At 40.7% G+C, this 18,880-nt stretch overlaps 1 protein-coding gene across 9 annotated transcripts in view; it reads right to left on the bottom strand.

Moving 5' to 3' along the window:
- Positions 1-18,880, bottom strand: part of THRB (thyroid hormone receptor beta) — a 164,039-nt gene that overhangs the window by 61,069 nt on the left and 84,090 nt on the right. The gene's annotated exons all lie outside the window — the stretch shown is intronic.

The raw sequence follows: 18,880 nt of genomic DNA, 5'->3' as shown, positions 1-18,880 counted from the left end.
TCTGAGGTTTACCCAAAAGCTTGTTTTTCAAAAGAAAAAGTTCAATGACTTCAGTAACAATTAGGCTCAAGTTGGAGAAAGCTTTCTGCAAACATCCCCTCTGAAATTTCAAAATACAAACCACATGTTTTATAGACACATAAATATATTTATAATTATTATAAATAAAGAGTTTCAAGCTACCTGGCAATAAGCTGGTGGTCATAAAATATGACTGTATTAAAACTATCTAAACGCCCATTCGCTTATGGTTTTGGGCAGACAGGAGTCATGGAGAGAAGGAATAACAGTTGTGAAAATGAAGTAGAAGCTCTTATTTTGCTTATTTTAACAGAAAATTGCTTGCACCCTCTGTAATGGCTCTGTCTATATGAGCAGCACTGCATGAAGTTAACTGGATTTCAGCTGAGGATTTTCACAGCTCAGAAGTTACCCTGTTCAATGTTCTATTCCTTTTTATCCTCTTTTTTTTTTTTTTGAGAACAAACACATTACGGCATATTCCCAACTAAATAATTCACTCATTTACTCTTTAAGGCAGGCAGTTTCCTAAGAGGTGTGCTCTAACCTCTACCACTCCTTCTACCCCTTTTCCTGACCTCATTGGGGTCCCAGTGCGGAGAGTGGAGAGGATGACTACTTCTTCTCAGAAGAAGCTTATATCCTAATGTTAAGTAGAAACATTATAGATGCAAACCTACTTTTGGGTGCAGGCTGGAAATAAACCACATAGCCTCAGTGTTAACAATGGCCTTTCAGTATGTCCGATAAAGCAGTGATTTCTTCTTTTTTTTTTTTTTTTAAACTCTCTTCTTGTTTGCTGCCTCATTTACAGCTAACAATAATAGAATCAGGCCCAGAAATTAAAAGAAAAAGTTTAATGGCTGATGATTTCGCTATCTCTTCCAAGCAAACAACAAAAGTCCACAACCTTTTAACCTTTTCCATCCTATTTGCTAATTACTTATTTTGTAATTAACCCATTATGCATCTGTCATTGTGTTTGAAATTAAATCACTTTAATTGCTAGTAAGTAGGGTTTATTTCGTTCCTGGTATGATTGTATGGGGTCATGAGTGGGGAGCTGTTGAACCACTCTGAGTTACAGGTGGCTCTCTGCAAAACTGCTGAAGCTGCTGAAGATAAAGAAGAGTTAAGCTGCTTTCCTTAGGGGATGTGATTTTCATGTCTAATGGCGTATTTCTAATGAATGAAAGTTTACTGCAAATATGGGAGGGCATTTTTTATTCCTTGTATATAGATCACATTGGGCATTATTTTGTTTCTTGAAGTAATTTTTAATAAAGGAATAACTGTGCTAGTAGTTCTAGAAAATGCCTATCACCACAATGCTTACTTTGCTGTATAGTAAAACTCTGTGAAATGCAACACAACTTTATTAACAGTAGAATAGAGCAACAACATTGAATATTGTTCAATATTGAATATTGAACAACAATATTAACAGCTGAACTTTAAATAAAGAGAATAGAGACAATCTAACACATGGGACATGGGGAGTTTTAAGTATGGGGCTAACAGTCAACACGCTTTAATATCTTCATATAAAACACCATAAAAACTGAGGACAGACATAAAAGATTTTGTTCTCTGTAGCACAGCCCCCCTTCTTCCCCTCGCTTCACTGACCCTGCAGAAAATATACTCACTTTTTTGCTGGGTTAGTTTTGAGCTGGGTTAGTGAGTTGAATCAGCCCCGCAAGGTGGCTGGCAAGCACCGCAGCTGGCACGGCAGGAGCCCACAGCTGCAAGGAGGGAAGCGGGGGGGAGATGAGGTTCACCCTGTCTCATAAAATGGCACCGTGGAGGAACACAGTACGGGTTTATGCCTTTTGTAATAAACTAGGGTATTTATGACTCTGTGCATTGAAATTACCTTTTAATTGTTAAAATAATTTCTGAAGGTTTCTGAAACATCTCTAAAGATTATAAATCTTGTACTGGGGGTAAAAAATCCCTAAAGACAACACAACTCATTATAACTTTTTTCATATTTAGACCCTTATACACTGAAGAAAGGCACTAAAAAGTGCTTGCTATATGTTCTAGAGAACAGCAAAATGAATTGGTAAGGTCAGCCTTCCCTTTAGTACTAAATAAACTCAAGAATCTAGTATTGATGAGACGTGAGAATAAATTTCCAGCATGAACCCAAGTCCACATCTTTGCTAAGTTACCTGAACTTAACTATGGGTCAAATAAACAATAAATAAAGACCACACCTATGAAAGCTGACAGATTTAGCAAGCTGAACTTCCCACATAGACTTTATTCTGAGAATTCATTAACAATACTAAAATCCAAGATTAGCCTAGATGTTAAATATTTTCTTCCCTGCTCCTACCAGAAAAAAGGAAGTGTATAAAATTACAGGGGTTTACGGAGCACACCTTAGTAAGACCTACGTAACCCTTCCAAAAGACAGTCTGTCTGTCCAGTGAGGAAGCTGTAATTAACCTTTTCAGCTTGCTATGTCATCTATGCATTGTACCTTTGGATACGGGCTACCAAGACATGGTGCACGGCTAGAAGATTCTGGTGTGGCATTTCATTGCTGCCAGATTTCTATTGCTGCATTCATCCCGACACCTTCCTCGCTGATCTCAGTAACTCCACACCTCCATGGGCAGTGTGCTTGGGGAGCTCACCTTGCCACCCCCCCGTCTTTGTTCATCTTTGCACCATACTTCAGCAGAGCACTCGATCTCTGCATTCACTTTGCTAGCACTTGGACTGCAAGACAAGGCTTACAGGTGCGGAGGAAGAAGATGAGGGACTGCAGAAAGATGCAAAGGAGAACAGGAGACAAAGCGGTGACTTAAATTTTTAATGAGGGGCCTATGGATGGCCTTCAGGGACAGCGCCGCCTGTCGAAGAGAAGCCATCAAAAGCTTGGTAAATGGATATATCTGTTGTATAGAGAGGAAAGATGCAATCAGAAAGCTTACGTTTGCTTAGAAAAGGAGAAGGGGGCAAAGACGCAGCAATGGAACTGGCTCAGAAAGATATTCCTAACAGCTTTATTCTGAATATGCTTTAATATTGTATGTCCCATCTTAATATGACCCATCTTGAGATGATGAGGCTCTGAGCAGGCATTCTAGAAGCTTAGACTGACAGAGAAAACCAAACTACTGGAAGAGCACTGAGACAGAGATCCACGCTGGAGACAACACACAAGCAGCCCAAGCCCCCAGGAGAAGGGCAGGGAAAGAACTAGCCGTGGAAATTCAATTGTAAAGCCCTGTTCTGCATTGCCTGCTTTGCTTGAGGTTTGAGTTGGACATTTGCAGCTCTTTCACCTTCCCTGGTTTGCCAGTTGTTGACTTGGTACCCCCAGATCTTTCCAGTTCCACCATTGCCTGCATTCAACTCCTAACAGAGGTAGGTAAGTATGGAAGCAGCATCCTCCCAGTGTCCTGAGCAAAACCCCAGTATGAGCAGACACACTTTCCCCAGAGAGCACACCAAAAATTACATGGTGGAATCTTATCCACTCCCTTTATTAAGTTCATTAAACTCTTAATACTATACTGCCCCAGTGCTTCATGACGGCTATATGACGAAGGTAACACCAGGGTATCAATCCAAGTTTCTTTGCTCTCCTGAGTTAGTGGGAGGGGCCACGTTTTTCTTTTAAAACATAATTCTCTCCTCCTCCAATTTGCCAATTTTCCAATTAATCTCTCTCTCCGTTCTAGTTTCTGATTTTGTTTGTGTGAATGTGTAACAGGAAAACTGGATGCTGCATTTCATTCCTGAGGATATCAGATCCGGGGGCTCCACTGCCAAACGCCAAAGCCACGTCCCTAATGACTCAATCTTTGTCTTCTGCTCCTGTGTGTCTGCCATATGAAGAACAGATCCTTGAGGAACGTAGCTGTGAGGAGGGGCAATCACCATTCAAAGAAAACTTTGTTTTAAGACACCCAGCACAGGTGACTTCAAAGGTTAGCAGGAAGATACTGAATCTGACCCGGTATGGAGCCCCAGGGGAAAGACAGCGATAAAATGGGGTGTGCCCCCAGCGGTGCAGCATATTGGAGAGTGTCCTGGTTTCGGCTGGGATAGAGTTAATTTTCTTCCTAGTAGCTGGTACAGTGCTCTGTTTTGGGTTTAGTATGAGAATAATGTTGATAACACACCGATGTTTTAGTTGTTGCTGAGCAGTGCTTACACTAGTCAAGGACTTTTCAGCTTCCCATGCTCTACCGACTGAGAAGGCTGGAGGTGCACAAGGAGCTGGGAGGGGGCACAGCCAGGACAGCTGACCCAAACTGGCCAAAGGGACATTCCATACCATATGATGTCATGCTCAGTACATAAACTGGGGGAAAGCTGGCTGGGGGGGCCGCTGCTCGGGGACTGGCTGGGCATCGGTCAGCAGGTGGTGAGCAATTGCACTGTGCATCACTTGCTTTGTATATTCTTCTTATTATTGTTACTATTATTAGTAGTATTTTATTTTATTTCAATTATTAAACTGTTTTTATCTCAACCCATGAGTTTTCTCACTTTCACTCTTCCGATTCTCTCCCCCATCCCACCGGGGGCGGGGGGAGTAAGCGAGCGGCTGTGCGGTGCTGAGTTGCCGACTGAGGTTAAACCACGACAGAGAGATTCAAAGAAATTGAGAGTTTTCTGTTCTAAAGCTCTATGTAAATGCACTGCGCTAGTAAGGGATGGAAGGCACAAACATGAGGATTATGCAAGTCAAGTTACCAGATGAGTTCTCTCTGCTTATCTCAGGAAAAATTGCCCTGAAAATGCAGACAATAAAGAAGCCAAAGAGAGCCAAGGGAGAAGCCACAAGCAAAATGAGTCCTGAACACAAGACAAGATGGAAATCGCTACTTTTTCAGTGGATTTCATTCTGGCATTTAGTGTCACCTCTATTTATCTAATATGCAGTTTGATTTTAGCCAGATGCTCAGAGACAGCTTTTATGCCCCTCGCATCAAGAGAAGCAGAATGGGATGTCATCTCTGCACTGCTGATACTGAGGCTTCCCATGATTTATCTCAGGCGCATCACATGGATATTGAAAAGGACAGTGGAAATACACGATCCCACAAGTGATATTCCAGGTATTTCCCACCAGGCTTATCTGGAAACCTGATAAAAAAGCATCTGAGACATCCTTTTCCTGTTGCTTTCCATAGTGTCTTGAGCAGTAAAACATTAAAAGTGTCAAAAGCAACACACCAACCTAAATTAAGGATGTAGCCATCTTCCCATCCAGTGATGGGGAAGGAGCTAATCTATCAGAGCAATTTTAGAATTAATAAGTTTCGTAAGTATTAATATATGGAACTAATCTACATTCAATGTTATCCAAATTACCTTGTGCTGAAAGAACAAGTTCTGTACAATGAAGAGAAACAAACGAAGCTCACAGAAAAATAATTAAAGCTGGGAGTTGCAATGGGAATTGGAGTCAGCACTACCTCATGTTCCGTGTTGAAAATTTATTCTTACGGTAACCCAGCTTCCTCATCCATAAGGTGGAGATGATAATACTCATCTCAGTTCCAACAGTATGCCAGTAAGATCTACAGATAAGCCATCAGAATTGCTATTATTAATATTATGTATGCTGGGCGTGCATTTTTTACTTCAGAACAGTTTTATAGATTGCGTTTCTGGTCTACTCTCAGTGTTTTGGGGATCACTTATTTAAACTTCAGAAAAGTTATTCTCTATTTACTGCATTTGGGCATATTCTTTGCCATTGACGTTAATTCTGTTTTACAGCTTATTAGTTTTATGGGATTTTGTTCTCTGTATGATGTGGGAACACAGTAGCGCAATGATTCAACAAACACCAGTTTTACCAACCAGCCAGATTTAACAGGCTATTTCTTGTTGTATCCTATAAACACAGTGAGCAGCCAATCTGATATTTAATGATGCAAACCATAAGCAGAGGTAGTGTTTTGTGCCAAGATACAATATGTGGAGATTGCAAAAGCTCACAGTGAAATTTCTGTGGAAAAAAAAATACAGCATGGAGGTTTCCGAGTTGTTCTTTTGTGGGAGTCAAACCAATTATCCTTACTATGAAAAGCAGATAAATAGATTAATTAGAAAAACTCTGAAGATATTAACAGAATGAGAGAACACCTCATATTGTCCATGGAAGGTATTTGCAACCAACTGTGCTTTTTATGGGAAAACTTTATCAGAACAGGATTCCCAGATTTATTTTCATGTTCTGCCATCCACTAACTAAGAGACTTTGGTCTGAACGATAAAGCAGTTTGATTATAAGGGAAGCACAAAATGTACTAGCTTCTGAAGAGGGCTTATTTTTTAGTATCTGTGAAGTTGTTGAAGAATCTTACATAAGAAGTTATTTATAATGACTTAAAATTAGAATTTTCTTTGAGGTATCCTAACCAAATTATAGAAAAAAAGATTTGTGAAACAGGATGAGGTATGTTTTAAAACCAGCTGCTTGTTTTTTGAAAAACATCTTTGTAGATCTCTCCAAAGTGAGACTGGTATACTATTAGGATTTTCTGAACAGACACAAAAACTACAGCTTTATAGTCCAGGGTACAGCGGACTATAAAGTGCTGTCCTTGCTCACATACAGACAATAAAATGAAACAAAAAAAGTCTTAAAAATTCAGAATGAAAAAGCAGAGTTGCCAGTAATGACCTGACTCACAGTTCCTGAGTGCCTGAAGTTGACAGTACTGGATCATTGGAAATGCTTTAGTAACACAGACCCTTCTTCTCTCCTGAACAAACTGACATCACTACAATCCATCAATTTGCTGGAATTCACAACCACGCTGGGCTTTATTTCTGAACTATTGTGGTCAACAGCTATAGCCAAAATATGTGTCTCTCTTCCAGTTCTCTTTTTAAATCATATATCCTTTTCCTATATTTTACATGTATTTCTTCATTTTGGTTTTATTCATCCTTACACTTTTTTGTACAGTTATGGGCTACAATTCATGAAAACCCCGTGCAGCTGTAGAAATAAATATTCTGTTCGATCCTCCAGGACAGATTTAAGATGTCATTGTCAGCATTAGGATATCTGTCTGTATTAGTCATTCTGCCAGCATTAAGATAGTAAGAGAAAAGATAAAGGTCTGCACTAAGGCCCACTGAAGCAGAGGGAGTCTTTCTATTGGCGTCAGCTATTTTGTACCACGTTCCTCTAGCATGGATTAGGACACAAAGAAGAGCTTCTCATGCCAAATTCTGTACTTCATGTGTGCTCATTTTTATTGAGCAGGCTCAATAAAGTCTACTGGGACTGTCATTCCTGCAACCTTTATACAACTTTTACCTTACTTTATGCAGTCTGTCTGGGCAAGGGGCCAGACCTTCATATTTTACAAAGGAAAGCCTTTTCCTCTGCCTCTATGAGTTTATTCCTTCGCTTCACCCTCTTATTTACTGTACTTCCTTCACCAGGTTCAAAGAGCTTGGTCCTTTGTTGGACACTTACCCTTTGGAAGCAATAACACTGGCAACGAGATGGCTTTTTCAAAATCGGGCCCAAAATATTTGCCCATGGGAATACATCATTTAGGGACGTTATCTTTAGGGACAAAACGGTTTGCCTGCCGAGTGCCGGAGCCCAGCTCCCCTTTGACATCTTGCCATGCCGGCGATGCTCCAGCTACCACTCTCCCGCTTCCACGGCAGTGTCCAAGGTCTGCTTTCTTTCCGACGCTGAAAACTTCCTGTAGGATCTGAGATGTTGATCCCAACCCACCTGTGGAGTCTGGGTGGGAACCCCTACCCCTGGGGGAGACGCCACGCGGGCAGAGCGATGCTGCCAATGCTGCTAACAAAAGCTTTCACAGATGGGTGAAGGGGAGCTTGGTGAGAAATGGCCGAGTGTGGCAGACGAGGGAAGGGGAGGGCAGAGGACCTGCTGGGGAATACAACCCTGCGGGGCCAGCGGGACCTATCATGTCACCTACGGCCAGGATTCCCTAGGCAATGGTGTATAACAAGTTGGGATGGATGTGGAAAAAATGGGATCAAGGGGGGGAAAAGCAATTACGGGCAGGTTGTTTATTTGGGAGGATGATGGGGTGTAGAAAAAAGGTACAAGGGCAGCAAAAAGGAGAGTCAAGAAATGGGATAATAGGAGATGCAAATAACATCAACCGGGGCTGCTTGGGGGTATCTGTCAGGCTGCAATGCCCTTGACCACTGCAGCCTGTTGTCCCAAATCAGAACAACCAAACAAGCCTGTTGTCCTGAGCACACCGTGTGCGCCAACCTCCTGGCACGGTCAGGAGGACTGGGTGGGATAGGCACAGGGGAACATCCGAGGCGGATGAATCGAGTATCCGGTGTTGCCGTGGTGGTGCCCGTGCCAGGCGTGACAGCGTCAGCCTCTTCCCGACCTCCTCCTCCTCACGCGCACCCCAGCAGAAGGAAACTCTCTCCCACCAACGCGGCATCATGTCCCCACAGGGTTTCAGCTAAACCGACAGAGGCAATGGCACTTTTTCATTGGCATAGCTTCATATGTATTAGGGGCTTTGCCAGGATAATTTCACTGGCTAGGAGGGGACGATTATTTTTATGTGCCTCTACGCAACATATGTATGCTGGCAAAATCATCCGAAGTCACTTTACTGCTTGCCTCGTCCCAAAGAAGGAGTTAACGCCTTCAAATTCAATGAGGGGCAGAGTGGGTAATGAAAACTGAAGTGCCCATATTTCTTCAGAAAAATGCTACATAAAATTACTGTGTTCTTACATTGAAAGCATTATTTTTGTGACAATAGGGACTAGGTGAAAACAGAAGTCTCTTCCTTTCAAATTGTTTTTTCTACTGGCACTTTTCTAAAATAACTCTTAGATCTTTTTTCAGTTAGTTTCATACAGACAGAGTTTTCCTTGTAAGTATTACCGTCTTTAGATACCACACAAATTACCCTTAAAAAGAGTATGTAGCATATTATCCTCAGTGATAAACAAATCCAAATACCCCCACTCAGAGTGCAGACTACTGATGCTGGTGGGTGAAATAACTAAGGCTTAGTTTCACAGCAGACAGATGTGCTGCCTTCGGGTGCCAGCTAGGCTTCTGAAGTTTGCTTCAAATATGAAGTGAGATACCGGAGAGGAAAAAGAATTCGTCTACGAGAGTCAATATCCTCAAAAATAAAAAGGGGGAGTCCTACATCTCTCAGCTGGAGACAGACAAGAAGAAGAAAAAGGGGCTTGTTCATTAAGAAGACTTAATAAAATCCAGAGACCAGCTTGCAGAAAGAAATCTGACTGGCTCCACACCAAGACATCTACAGTGGATATAAACCCAGAAACTTCACTAAATATATTGCCTCTTACTCACTACAAGATTTTTTAAATGAAAAACTGTTCCATTTTCTCAGAGACAGTGACTGAATCTCCACTGAATAGCACCTCCTGCGTTCGTAGCACATTTACAGCTGAGCAAAGCACTGTTAAATGCTACAAATGCAAAGAGTTGCACAAAGCAGTGTAACACTGGAGAATCCAGGCACTCCTAGGAGGAATCTGGGATTTGGGATGTTAGCCGTTGCCAGTGTTTTGTTTGGTTTAGCAGCCCACTAGAATATTTAACAATAACATACGTTCTTTTTTAACGCTTGCTCATGAAGAGAGATATTTTATACACAGTGCATTTTTTAATACAAATAAGATTTTAAGCTGCTAAAGAAGCAGCTCTATTTGTTAGGATTTGTGCATCACTGAAATAGCCAATAGTTTGGAAGTAGATCAACCTACATGCAGTGTCAAAAATCATATTTACAAGCTAATTAAGATAAAATAACCTGCATGCCTTTTGTTTTGTTTTGTTTTGTTTTGTTACTGCACTGTGGGGAAAACTTCTGACATGCAGATAGAATGATTTCTGTTTCTTATTAGAAAATACTGAATTTCCAGCAGATTTTTAAATTAATGATATCAGGTGGAAAGAACTTGCACTGATTTCATTTAAAAAAACCAAGACGAATATATGGGTGAATGCCCTTCCATAATTCTTAGCAACAGTGATCACACTTCTCCAGGTTTTTGATCTAAAACTCAGAATTTATTTGGGACCCAGGTATAACATTTGGTAGCTGTACACAGGAACGATCACAAGTGAAGCTCCTCTTTACAATGATCATCAGTTCCCTGTGTCAGATGGCTTGGATAAAGATGAGATTCCCAACTGAAATACTTTGCAAAAGCAAAAAACCAACAAGCAGTCTCATCCTGAATCATAGCCTGATCCTGTTCCCATTTAACTCAAGAGAACTTCTACCCACTGCTTATATTCTTTCACAGAAAAGCAGAGAGAGCTCAAGGCAGCAGGCAAGGTAGGCAGCAGCCTAGAGCAGAAAGCTGCCTACACCATCCAGGAGAAGATGGAGCGTGGTGCTCATTTGCAATTCCACAGCCCTCACTAGTACACCGTCTCACAACTCAGATGCACTGATTGAGACCAAGGGCTTCAGCTGAAATTTTACCAGGCTATGAGAACACATTGTTTATAAGTCTCAGCTGCTCTGGAACTCAATAGCTGATTTCTGAAATATTCTTCCGTCTTACAAAATTTGTATTACCATGTAACTCACCTCCTGAAGAAATTTACGTTTTTACGTATTCACCAAATAAACCCTCACTTGATGCTGGGGAATATATGTTTCTCTCAGTATTCTTTCACAGCTGATGGGTATTTTGTTTTGTTCTGTTTTTTAAATCCACGTATAACAACTCCAGGCTGATTTCAGTTCCACGCTGCACAGATTTCTCCCAGAAGAGACTGACATTTTTCTTTCTGTGGTTTCAGGGCATATTTAAATATTTTATACAAAAAGAACAGCTTCAGCAGGGACACTGAGGGACCCCCACCGTGGCAAATGCTACCTACCTAGCAAGGAGGCACAGAGCTGGAGATCAAATTAGAGAAGACGAGAGACAGGAATAGGAAAGCCTCAGTGCTGCAAACATGATCTGTTGTGCATAGGGCACTTCCTCCTGCTTTCGGGAGACAGGGACGGATCTGACTTGCCTGGCTCCAGATGTGTGAGCTGCCAGCCCAAACTGACTAGCTTAGGGGTGGGACTTAGCTTTCATTCCTCTCCAAGGCTTCCACTCCTCTCCAAGGCATCTCCCACTATGGGCAGCTGGAGCAGGTTCATGTAAAAGTGCCATAAGGAACCTCAAGAACCAAACCAACCTTCAGACTCTGAGAAATGGGTGTCACAAAGCAAAACCTTCATGCATTTACCTACAAAGGACTCCTGTACTGCGCTTAGCATTTTGATCTCCAAAGTCACTGGTCCCTCCAGTGTGCAGGTGCTCAGCTCCTTGAAGGAACGTAGGATAAAGCCCATATTCTGTTTGCTAGGCTTCTTTCATTCCGCCTTCATATAGACGCCTAAAGTTTCATCTTTCTGGTCTTCCATAAGAGTGAGGAAATATAAAGAAATCAGGAGGTGTTTTTAAGCGCTTTAGTTGCCAAAGTATGACTTGAATGGTTATAATATGTGTTTCAACTCAAATGAGTCTCTCTGTGTCCTCACCATTTAAAGATTACCCAAAAGATTACACTTCTTTAGAGCTGTTTGTACCACCGAATCAGAAACTTCAAATGAAAATCTGGTATTTGCAAATTCTTAGTCAGAAACCGTAGCAAGTGTCATTAGCTTTCCAAACAATAGCACGTAGAAAACAATTTCACCAATAAGGAGGAAAGCTTAGCAGCAATCCATTGATAAGAGACATCAGAATTACTATTATTTAATTCAGGGGTTTTATGTGATAATAATTTCTTGTTAAAAAATGAGGGGGACTGTTAAAGATGTCACAAAAGTACTGTCAGGGACTTTAACTAAGAAAAAATGTCCTTGGATGTTGCCAAGAGAACTGGGAACATTTTTGGAGGGGAGCATATTCTGCTCTGTTTTCCTGACCGGGAATACTTTCCCAAAAGAAGGTCAATAGGGGATTCCCCCTTTAGGGCTTCAGTCTTTTAGCAATGGTCAGTCCACAACCACTTGCATGAATTCTGATTTGCAAATATAAACCTTAGGTTTTTTGCATATTTCTGCAGCTGGTTGCAAAGGATTTTCATTTCAGTATAATGCTATATTACTGAGTATGTCTAACGCTCTCACTCCTTCTCTATGTTGCTATCACAAGTCAGTCTGCTGGTAAGGAAATCTGGGTTCATTAATCTTGCCAATACTCTGCACTGTGTCATGTGCTGCTCATTAGGAACCATGGGCAACCAGACTGTCTCAGCTGATCAGTTATAAAAGTTACAGGAGCCCTTCCCTTCTCGCTGGTAGTAAAGACACAAAGTCTGCCGCTATCACAATTCTCTTCAGAAGAAGAAAAGCAGCAAGTGCTAATTAAAGAAGGTGCCACAGTAGGCTGTGCAGCAAACGGCATTCAGAATGAACGTTCGAGTGTGAAGGACGGAAAGCGTGCTTCCTCTTTCCAAGAAACACAGCAGAAAGTTAAACACCGAATAACCTCTATGAAATAGTACAATCTGCATGTATTTTCCCAATTTGTGTATAGCAATGTAACATCCTTAAGCCTTGCGTTAAGAACTTAATTGCAGCTTTCAACGGGCTTTTAGCATTTCGACAAGTCTGAAGTCCATTCTTTCAATGCAGGCATCGGCTCCAATCCAGCGGTGGATCTACTTAGTCTGTCCATATGGACAGGCTAGCACGGTGGGTACTGCTGTAATTCATGAGCAGGATTTGCAATAAGTGCAGGGTGAAGTAGGGCAGGACAGAGAAGTTTGAAAGGGTTTTCATCTTATATGGTGTTATATAAATTCTGGTACACTACAGGTTACCTATTGGAACTACTATAGCATGTCTTGCATGAGACGAAGCGTACACCTCACCACGCTGGACCGAAGGAGATTGCTAGTTGGTGTATGTCCCCTGTAAATCCAGATCCATTTACACTAGCTTCAAACGCCATACCTACCCTAAGTGACCTCTTCTATTGCTCATCTCTTCCTTTAAAGAGCATTTTTGCCAATACAGAGTTCTCTTACTGCAAATTCAACACCCGGTGTCCTGCTATATCCACAAGCAATGCTGGCTTTCCCTCTTCTTCACACCTAACTTTTATGCATTTCCTGAGAACTATTATCACGGTCTTCCCAATCATCTTTTTGCAAAACTACGCAGCTGTGCTTCGCTAAACCTCTACTTAGAACTCAAGCTTCCTAAGCCTTTGGTATTTCTTACTACTCTCGTCTAGACTCCTGTTGCTCGTTCTCTCTCCTGCAATGCAATCCACCTGGGACCTCAGCAGGACAACATAGTTATGTACATATGTTTCAGTCATTACTTAGGGCAATCTACACATTAACTATTCCAGAGTATTTCCTCTGGAGTAAGTCTGCTTTCAGTTTAAATTAAACTATGTGGAGATCACACTGAAAGAGGAATAAAAGTGTCCATTTATGTAGCTCACCTGGAGTAGCTACTCCATCTCAGGTTTTTAGCTGACTTTTTTCCAGATTAATGTTGTCAGTATGTGCACACACGCAAATGTATGCATTCCCCCGTTTCAGACTTAATGTCTAGATCTATCCTGCATAAGATGGTTAAACTTTCAACAGTTCTGCACTTTGGTGACAGCTGCCAAAGACAGAAGGAGAATATCAGTCAGCATTTCTGCAAATAAGACTTAGCTTTGCAACACCATCTTTTTCAGCTATCTAGAAGCTATCTATATTTATTACTGTAATGGACATTTTTATTATTGTAAGGGATTAGATGTCATTATTGTTCACCTAAGAATATATTTAAATTAAGTCTTAAATGTTATTTTACGGGATAAATCAACACATCACAGCAGCAATTTTCATTCACAGCGCAGAAAAGGCCAGTATGCAAATGCAATATGCTAAAAATGGATCCGCTCCGAGTAACGCCCAATCAAGTTAATGAAACTAGATCCTGGAGACAAAGTTTAGCTTTTTGTTTTACCTCTGATATTTTGAATCTGTTCTACACTAACACTTGATTCAAAATGTCAGGGAGGAAAATGAGAAATTAAGTAATGCAGAAATAACATTTTCTTTCATTATGCACAATCTATTTATACAGTGGCAATCTTTGCATTACTTTTTCCATGAAAAAACACACTGATTATCAATCAAAGTTTATTCTGCTTTTCTTCAACTTCAATCTTTTTCTATTTAAATTGGAGTATATACGTAAATTGTAAAATTACTTATTACTTCTATATATATATTAAATGAACGTTAAAACCACATTATCATACCCTATCTTTTTTTGTACCAGGGAAGCAATAATAATCGTTTAAGCTATTTGAATGCAACTACATAATTCTGAAGAGCAGTCTGGTCAGTATAATCTTGAGCCTTTTGTAGGTGATAAAGAATTTTGCAGATTTGTTTTATTAGAAATTGGGAACTTTTAACATCATATAAAACATAAAACCGTAAGCGAAATGATCCAAAGACCAATGACTTCATAAAAGCATGATTAGAATATTTTTTCTCCTATTAAAGATCTGAAATCTTCAGATGGATGGGGAGGGAAAAGTGGAAATCATTAAGTGCAGTATGCGCATCACACTTAATGTGCAAGTTTGAAACCAAGAGAACAACTGAAATATATACAAAATATGTAATAGTTATTGTACCTGCAAAGCAACTATGGCAAAGTGCTTAATTTTACATATTTATGGACATAATACTGGTGCTTAATACCTACAGGCACAAGTTTTGCTGGGTAAAATTACTCAGGAATAAATACGGGATTTGATAGGTATAACAGTTGTATGCACATACATCTGAATCCACCCATTCAAAAAGTCCTTTGAGACTAACACATCCTGGAATAAAACATAATGGAAGACAGGCACGCTACAGCAAAGTACACATAACTATCCTTATTTATTAAGGAGGGCTTCTGTTTGGCATAAAGCTACTCACATTTGTAATTCTTCCCAGCATGAGATTTCATACAGATAGGGCTTTACTCTTTTTGTTTTTCAGATACGTTCTTCATGTTTTTCTTTCTTAATTACCAGTAAGATTAACTGCTAGATCCTTCCATGAAAGCGTTACAATATTAATAGGCATTAATATTGAAAACATAGAAAGGAATAAAATTCAGAGTCTATCTTCAGTATTACAGGGGTTCTAGATCATGCCAGAAGAAGATGCATCTAAGGATGGAAAATACTGTGCTGTTGCATGTGCTCTAACATTACAGACATGAAAATCTCACAGGTCAGAACAAAGATCGCATCACTTGGATGCAGTCCTATGTAGAGTGAAACATGAAGGATATGGCATTTTTCTCTGTCCCTTTCCTAAAAATTCCCAACATTTGTTTTTGACTTCTGATGGGCATTCAGCTGTTATCTTTACAAAAGCATCTATTAAACACTAGCACTTTTTTCCTGAGTGCTCGCTAGTCCACTATCACTGCAATTTTCCTCCATGTAAAAAATCTTAACATTTACTATCACTGAATTTCCCCTGCCATCTTATTACTCCGTCGCACTCACTACTGCCAGATCCTTCTGCAACTCTTCCCAGTTGACTCTAGCACTGTCAGCAGGCTTTATTACTTCAGTATCACCCCCCTTTTCCATATGTTGAACCACCCAGACGCTTGGACTGATGCCTACAGGACTCCATTGGTGACTTCCCTCCATTGTAAAACTTGACCATTTACTCCCCGTTGCTTCCTACCTTTTAACCTGCTATTAGTTCACGACAGGAGTTTCCCTTTCATTGCACGGCAGCTTTAATTCTTTATAAGCCTTCAGGAAAGAACCCTATTGAAAACTTTTGGAAATCCAGGTAGATTATAACTGGATCACATTTTTTCCCCAAATCATTGCCTCCCTTGGAGAACTGGGTAGACTTGTGAATTTTGACCTCTCCCTGTTAAGCCATGCTGTTTAGCCTGCACAATGAACACCACAGTCCTAAATTATCACTGACTCCCTGTTCCCACTCATTCCATGCTGCAGTGCTGAGCTGTAGCTGTGGTTTGATAGCACTTATCATATCGATCAGCTCTTTACGCACATGTGACAGAGTTTGGCTGTCAGAAGATGAATGGTTATGAATTATGGAAAAAAAATTTTTTACAGGATCGTTATTTCCCATATCCGTTTTTTCTTTCCTTCTTTCTCCAATGCAATAAAAATGAATGGAGGTGTGGGAGCGAGGAGAAAGCTCTCGAAATGGAGAAGGTAGCTTGCTTAGAGTTCATTGCAAAGGAAACCAACAAGCCCAATACCAATGGAGTAGCCCAAATTGAGGACTTCCAAGCTCACAGGTGACTTCAAAGCTTCAGGGGACAGAGGAGAAGGACATTTCCAATGCAATTCCCTAAGGAAGTAAGATTTATTGGAGTGGCTGTGCGCCACTCCACCATCACCTTCCCTCTGTCTGCCCCATACCTTCTGCCCGTGGGATGGCTTTCACCCAGCTCGACAGGGACACCGAAGTCTGAAAAACCTACAGGTTCTAGCAAGCACCACGGCAAGGTGGGAGCTGGACGCGAGGGAAGAGAAGCCGGTGGTGCCTCCCTCGAGTGGGAAGCCAGGAGGAGCGGAGCACTGGCCGGCTGCGGCCAGGCACTCAGAGGAGGAGCCAGAGGACACTGTGGCAGCACCCAGCCTGGGGTGACCCGCAGCACAGCCAAGAGGGAATGGGGCACAGTGCACCATTTGGTGATTTTGTGCGTAGTTTCTCTCCACATCTGACAAAAATCCTTCCTGCTGATGTTGTGTTTGTTGCTGATGTCTTGTTAGCCAAAGTTTTAAGAAAACCTGGTTTGGGGAACCGGGGTTGTGCACCCCCTGGACCTGCAGCCTCTCAGAGAAGCTGAAACGTAGGTGCAGCCAGGGACCCCGGGATATCCAGGCACAGCCAAGGGCTGCAGGGCCACTGGCTCCCGGCAGTCGGGGAGCACGTCCTACCCGCTTGGCTTAGGCAACACCAGGCACCTCACTACAGAGCAGTCTGCCAGGATGAAAACAGGGTCATCAGGGAACTGTCCCCTGGGTCTAGCACAGGCTTACCTAACCCAAGAGGTTTTGAATTGAACTTTTCATTCAGAAAATTGTAATTTTCCATTTAAAATGTCATTGTGACACTCTGTTAACAGAGCTCACTTTGTGCTCCCGCATAGCAATAAAGCAATATTGTCACAGTGTATCTGACATCAGAGCGGTAGGTACAGGCTGATGATTTAATATTGCGCTTTTACTGTCATGTCTAAAGAATTTTGGCTGGCTGGTAAAGCGGATAGCAGACAAAGGCCAAAGTACAGTTATTCACACCCTGTTTTAAGGTTTGGTTTTTCTCATGTTATGACATGAGATGCAAGGAACACAGCACAAAGGTTTCTACCTGCTAGAACAGAGAAATGCAGGATTCCTAACACAGAAGAAAAATCCATGGTGACATTCCCGTAAGTATTACAGCGCTTACCTTTTGAGATACTTATAACTATTCGAATATATTCATAGATACAGATATACGTGTAGACACAGAGAAAAACAGAAAAAGCTTATGTCTTATTCTAGATAACAATTGCAACATACGGAAAATGGTTCACTTGCAACATACTACATGCAACTAGGATGTCCTTTTAAAAGTGACTTTATTGTTACAGATTCATGTACATCCAAAGAAATTATAAACAAATCAGCTAATGCTTACTAGCAGGGGTATTTTTTCCTGGCTTTACGATTGTAATTTTACAAAATAATTCTTATGGATCCATCTTGGTAAGAATACTTGAAAGCAGGAATATAAGAGCCACAGCCACCTCTCCTAAAGATGTTTTCCAAGCAAAATCCAGGTTCCAGTTCCCTGGATTCTAATGCTGGCAGCCAGTTACTTCTTCTGTAACAGACTGAACAAGATCCCAAATCTGAAAAAATAACAATCTCTAAGAATATTCAGGTCTAGAAATGCATGTTCCGGGAGAACTTTTACTCTAAAGTAACCTTCTTCAATTGTATATACATTGAAAGTGAAGGCAAGGTCTGAGGACATCAAAGTGCAAAATTGGAAGCAGCAGGGAGGGAGAAGCTTCCACAAATTAAACTATTATAAACTACAGAATTTTGCATAGACCCACAAATAGGTAGGTCAGAAAACAAAAACACATAAAAGAGTTGAAAAGTGAAACAATGTAGGTTTTAAGAGTCAAGATTAACCCTCTCCCTTTCCTTTGAAAAAGAGCATTCCAAAAAAGCATCACCAAAATGCAAGTAAGACGCCACAATAAAAAGATGTATTATGTACCAACAAGTACTTAGTGTTTGAAGAGACGTCATAAAAACTGCATCACAGCCTTGAAATAGATATTTAATCCCACAGACAATCCTTAGTTTAACTGGGTACAAAGAAAAGTGGTTTAGGTGTCACTTTCTGTATGTTGAGCTCACAAAAATAGGCATTTGCCTTAATATTTTTTTTTTCTGCTGCTGGTAACAAATCCAGAAGAAATAGGGTTTTGCTCTTTTTGTACATCTCAATGTATATCTTTGCTATGTTATCCTGAAAGAATTTTTCATCCTGTATCTTTGAGCTGCACACATAAATATCAGAAAGGCAAATATCATAGATAAAAACGAACCTGGTTTAGAAACAGACTTTCTGCCATGACGTATCAGAAGCAGAGAGTTTACTTTCCAAATCACAAAATATTAAATACTGAAACTTTTTTTTTAAATGTTAACATTTAATTCTTTAATAGCATCCTCAAGAGACTTCACAACTCTTACCTAATTTGAGGGTAATAGGTTACAGCAACTTTTATTGCTGCACTGGACATAATTCTTTTTTTGTGTGCTTTTATGT

Source organism: Aptenodytes patagonicus, chromosome 2 (genome assembly GCF_965638725.1).
Source record: "Aptenodytes patagonicus chromosome 2, bAptPat1.pri.cur, whole genome shotgun sequence".
Lineage (NCBI taxonomy): Eukaryota > Metazoa > Chordata > Aves > Sphenisciformes > Spheniscidae > Aptenodytes > Aptenodytes patagonicus.
This window is presented reverse-complemented; position numbering and strand designations above follow the sequence as displayed.